This window comes from Callithrix jacchus, chromosome 10 (assembly GCF_049354715.1).
Source record: "Callithrix jacchus isolate 240 chromosome 10, calJac240_pri, whole genome shotgun sequence".
NCBI classification, from domain to species: domain Eukaryota; kingdom Metazoa; phylum Chordata; class Mammalia; order Primates; family Cebidae; genus Callithrix; species Callithrix jacchus.
This window is the reverse complement of record NC_133511.1, coordinates 45015778-45021879: the sequence shown is the minus strand read 5'-3', so window position 1 is coordinate 45021879 and position 6102 is coordinate 45015778.

Sequence of the window (6102 nt, the reverse complement as noted above, 5' to 3'; positions counted from 1 at the left end):
TCTCCAATTACACTAAAATGTGTTCTGTGTATGCTTTAAAAATAAGTCTAAGCTGGAAAGATATGATGTGACTTGTAGATATTGTCTCATGGGTGGGGGTGGGGAAGGGGCTTTGTAGCATTTCTCAAAACATGAAGCTATTTCCCAATATTTTGTCAGTTTTTCTGATCTTTGTAGGCAGTGACAGCTGTATTGGAAAAGGGTGCAATCAAAGGGTTAAACCTACCTACCTGACATCACCTTTTACACATCCCAGGTTGATTAGACCTCTCGGGCTGTTTCTCACTGGTATCATCTGAGCACAATTTCTGTGCTAAGGCTAGAAAGCAGTCTTTCCTGTGAGTGGTGAAAACACATCTTTCCAAAAGAAACTATATATCTAAGACAAGGAGTGATTGTTCATCTTGTCTTCTTTCAGAGTCCTTGGTAGGTCTCAGGAAGCACCATGGACTGCCATTTCTTAGCCCAGACCTACTGCATCCTATCCTTCCACAGTTCGCTTCTTGGCTGAATGCCTCGTTTTCCTCATTACTGAAGTGAAAAACGGTTTACAAGGCTAACTAATTTGAACTAAATAGTGATGGGCTATTCTGAAATATTAAGAAGGCTGAAGTTGAGAATATTCCTTTAAGAAAAGCAGACATTACATTCAAAGGTTGGTAATAGGCTGGAGGAGAGTGCACAGGTTCCAGAGTTTAGGCTCTCCAGCGTTTGAATCCCCGCTCCATCCCTTACCAGCTCTTTGCTGCCAGCCACGTCTGTATCCCACAGGTGCAAACTGGGGCAATGCTTAGCTCCAAGGACAGTTGTGAAGATAAACAATCTCTCACCACCAAGCATAGGCAAAACACATAGTAGCTAGTCAATAATTCATAGACCCTCCACCGCCTTTAAACTGGAAATAAACAACTTGTTGGCTAATAGAAATCCCAAAGGAACCTGCTTTCACAAATACTGTAGGATTTGTAATTAGCATGTAAAAAGACTGCTTCCAGGCCTTGAAAGCATGTTGTCCTTTAAAGGCTCTTAGGCAGACTCAAGAAGCCTTGTTTGCCATCTAGCATTAATTTGCTTAGCAAATTCTCACTGCTAGGGCAAAATTAAATTTCAGTTTAGGCTCTGTTTGATTGACCACAAACTCTAAATGAAGGTGGCTTTAGTGTGATCTAACTTTCACTTGTTTGGGAGCCTTGGGATTAATGCAATGGGCCCTCAAGTGATTCTATAAGGCCCTGGCACTCTTTTCAAGAAAGACGTAAATGTGAAGTATCTGAACCGATGCTGTTATCTCCATTCCCCTTCCTCATCTGAACATCCCTCTAGGGTGCTTCTGGTGCCTAGAGAAGTTTAAAAAAGCTTTGGACAGAGCAGAGCATACTAGGCGTCTGTGCAGAGGTGAAAGCCCCGGGAAGGTATAAGGTTATAGCAGCTGTAGAACCCAGAGACTTCTGGAGGAAGTTGGGTAGGGGATGCATTTCCTGGGTGAGGGCAAATGAGCTATTTTGGACTCTTTGGTTCCTCATTAGTCAGTAGTCAAGAAGACTACAGAAATGGTAACATTCTGCTATTGCCACTGGTCCTTTCTCCTGAGAAATGCATTTGCTGACTGAGATATAACTTCGTAGATTCGCTGTCCACTTAAGACTTCGCTTACTGCAACACAGAGAAGGTCTCCTTTGTCCCACTGTACAGAGAGATAAACTGACAGCCCCTGGGTAAGCTCAGGGACTTGTGAAAGATCACATTAGGACATCAGGATGGAGATACTGGATGCGGAAACAATGAAACAGAAAGTTGAGATCTCTAGACATTACCTCCATTATTCTAATCACTTCACTACGAAATGGAGAAGTTAAAAATGAGTACCTTTAACCAAGAGTGCAGGACCTGCCTATTTTTGAGTAATTGAATTTCTGTATATTGCCTCTAAGAGATATTTACCTATATTTGGGCAAAAGGAAGCCAATTCATTCCAAGAGTGTCATTTTTCCTTTTTGTCAGAACAATTTGATATGGCATCATGGGTTAAATAAATTTCTTACTTGGAAAGGTCACATTTTTTGGGAATATAATTAGCTAATATGAGGTATACAGGAGTAGGGTGGGCTCCTTATTCAACACAACAGGTGTCCTTATGAGAAGATGACAGCTGGGCACGGTGGCTCATGTCTGTAATCCCAGCACTTTGGGAGGCCAAGGTGGGCAGATCACCTGAGGTCGGGGCTTTCAGACCAGCCTGACCAACATGGAGAAACCCCGTCTCTACTGAAAATACAAAATTAGCGGGGCATGGTGGCACATGCCTGAAATCCCAGCTACTCAGGAGGCTGAGGCAGGAGGATCGCTTGAACCTGGGAGGTGGAGGTTGCGGTGAGCCGAGACCTAACCCATTGCACTCCAGCCTGGGCAACCAGAGCGAAACTTGGTCTCAAAAAAAAAAAAAAAAAAAAAAAAAAAAGATGACAGTGTGAAGGCAGGTGCACACAGGAAGAAAGCTGTGTGAACACAGAGGATTGGACTGGTGCATCTATAAGCCAAGAAACCCTGAAGATTATTAGAAAACCATCAGAAGCCAGGAAGAGGCAAGGCAGGGTTCCCTAGAGGTTTCAGAGAGAGTCTGGCCATGCTGATGCCTTGATTTTGGACTTCTCCAGAAGTAGGAGACAATAAATTTATATAGTTTTAAGCCACCTAATTTGTGGTACTTTGTTACAGTAGCCCTAGCAAACTAATATATATGACAACAACCAAAATGACCAGACTGGGAAAAGCTGCCAGCTGTGTGTGATTTTGAGCAAATAACTTGACCCTTCTGGAAGAAAGTTTTCTTATCTGTGAAATAGGAGTGAAGTAGGTGACTTAAAAGGGCTCTAAACTCTTTTGAGAGTAGGTAGTATCTCCCAATGTTTTATAGCCTTCCTTCTGATCTACGCCTTGACTCCTTCCCATCTCTCTGTTTCTACTTGCCTATGTATTGGTTCAGGGCCCAGTTATTTCTTGCTTGGAAAACTGTAAAACTTTTCTTGCTTTCACTCTCTCACTGTACAACATAAGTGCCTGTGGAATCTTTGTAGACAGAGATCTGATAATGTAATTCCCCTACACACCCCCTCTACAGCTGATGCTGCTTACAGAATCCTGTTCAAACTTTTTGGCTTGACACCTGGCTCTTCAAATCTGGACCAAACACCTCTCTTCAGGTTTGTCTCCCACAAACTCCCTCCCAGTTCCCCTCATGTCCACATTTCATGCGTTCTAGCCATACTAAAATATTAAGTCATGAACTTCTCTTTTCTTAAATCCTGCACCCACCTGCTCTTAGAGACTTCCCACCTACCCTTTTATTTTCCACAAAACAGGGAGCAATTTGAGGAATTTGTTTCTTTCACTGTTTTTGTTTTGGAATAGGGTCTCCTCTTTCATCCAGGCTGGAGTGCAGTGGCACAATCACAACTCACTGCAGCCTCAATTTTCCAGGCTCAAGCTATCCTCCCACTTCAGCCTCCCAAGTAGCTGGGACTTGGGCCTACACCACCATGCCCACCACCACGCTCAGGTGTATACCACCATGCCCAGGTGTATACCACCATTTTTTGTAGAAACTGGGTTTTGCCATGTTGCCCAGGTTAGTCTTGAACTGGGCTCAAGTGATCTACTCACCTTGGTCTTCTAATGTGCTGGGATTACAGGCATGAGCCACTGTGCTCGGCCTGTGTTTGTTGTTTTGAGACAGTCTTACTCTGTTGTCCAGGATGGTGTGCAGTGGCATGAACATGGCTCACTGCAGCCTCAACTTCCTGGGCTCAAGTGATCCTCTCACCTCAGCCTCCCACGTAGCTGGGATTACAGGTATGGGCCATCACACCTGGTCAATTTTTTGTTTTTTGTGGAGATGTGATGTTGCCCAGGTTGGTCTTGAACTCCTGGACTCAAGCAATCCTCTCACCTCAGCCTCTCAAAGAGCTGGGATTACAGGCATGAGCTACTGCACCTGACCTCAATTCACTGTTTTTTCTCTATTCCCTAATACTTTCCTCAACATATAGTAAAAATTTGATAAATATGAGTTGAAGAAAGAAGTCATTTATTCTTCAAGATGCATTTCAAAGATTTTTTGTAAATAAATACCTGAGTTAGGCGTACCCTCCCAGATCCCACTGTACTCCGTCACAATTTTCTTAAATCAGTTCTTCCATCTGTCAGTCTCACCAGATCCATGCATGGTGGTTTGCACTAAACTAAATAAATGTGGTGGTAGATGGACAAATAAATAATAAACAAGTTCTAACTACTATAAATGTTTGTATGTACTGTTGTTTACTGTGAAAATCTTCAGCTCTTCTGAGGTAAGTGAAAAAATTTAACCCCTACTCAACCAACTTGACTCATTTAATCAGATTGTGGCCCAATAGTGGTTTAGTTCAGTCAGTCAGACTGTGTGCAGAAGGTTGGTTTTCTCAGTTATGCTCCTATTTGGGGTTAGTTATCACCTCAGCATCAGCTGGTACTGGGAAACTCTGAAGGGCAAGGCCTCCCCTTCCATTTCAAGGGGAACAGAGTGAAAGAGTGTGGAGGGGTCAGCACAAACTCAGCACAGTGGTCAGCAGTTCAGCCTGAGGCCGGTGGCCAGGAGCTGGCTAGTGACTGGAAATGGGTTCCTGGCAACGTGGATCTCTACTTTGGTAACCCCCTCTTTCTTTTTCTCCATGGGTAAGTTTGGGCAAACAAAGCCCCAGGTGGGTGGGGAAGAAGTGAAGCCTCCTGGGAAGTGATGCACACACTCCTCCCCAGCAGATGTCTTCATTGGAAGTGGGTCCCAGCGCAAGGCTGAGCTGCTGGGCTTAGTCTTACACACAGATCAGAACCACTGTTTGAATTATAAAGATAATGACTATGTATTGGACACTTACTATGTGCCAAGTTCTCTCTGTTTCTGATTTATGTCAAGGTCAACTTAAATCTGCAAGTCAACTAACTGCAATATGGGAATTGACATAGAAAATTGTTAGGTGATGTGCTGAAGGTCACACAGCTTGTGAGTGGCAAATACAGGAATGTAACTCAAGTCTGTTTGACTAAACAGACCTTGCTCTTGACCAATAAACATGCTTTATCAGTCCATTGTATTCTACCAATGTATCAACTCATTAATCAACTAAATAATATTTATTTAATACCTGCTATATTCCAGGTACAGTTGAGGTTCTGGGATAATGTGGCAAACGAGACAGATAAAGTCCCTGCTCTCTTGGAGCTTACATTCCAGAAAAGGGAAATAGATGATAAAAATATATACAAACAAGCTGGGTGTGGTGGCTCACACCTGTAATCCCAGCCCTTTGGGAGGCTGAGGTGGGAGAATCGCTTGAACCCAGGAGGTGGAGGTTGTGGTGAGCAGACAGCCTGCCATTGCACTCCAGCCTGGATGACAGAGCGAGATTCTGTCTTAAAATAAATAAATATATATAACAAATAATTTTAGTGAATACTAAGTCCTATGAAGAAAATAAAATATGGTAAAGGATAGAAAGTGTAATTGGCAGTTTCTGAAATCATCCCCAATAATTTTTGCCTCCTTGTATCTATGCCCTTTTATAATGACTTGATGTGCATGGACTTAGTAACTCACTTCTAATGAATGGAATACAGCAAAGATGAAAGGATGCTCTTTCTAAGAATAGGTTACAAAGAGACTTTGTAAAGTATTTTGAAATGCTTTTTGCATATAAGATTCAGTGAGATGCACATGTTACATTCAGTAACATTACTACATTATTTTAAGTTACATTAAATAACAATTTGCCTTAGAGACAAACTTGGGTCTTTTAAAATATTTTGTAGGAAGAACTCCTCTAACTATTGATATGCCTGCTAAACTTTCTTGACCTGAGACCAACAGATTTTATGTCTTCTTCTTAATTTGGTTTAATGTCCCTGCCCAGGTCATTCTAAGCTCTCAATGCAGACAGTGAGCCCATTTTGATGTTCTCCAATAACCCAGATTTCTGAGAGCTAGAAGTATTAAAAGCCTGACCTTGACTTTTATGGGTACTAAAAGGCAATATTAAGGCTTTCAGGGAGTGTTTTTGATATGCATTTTCT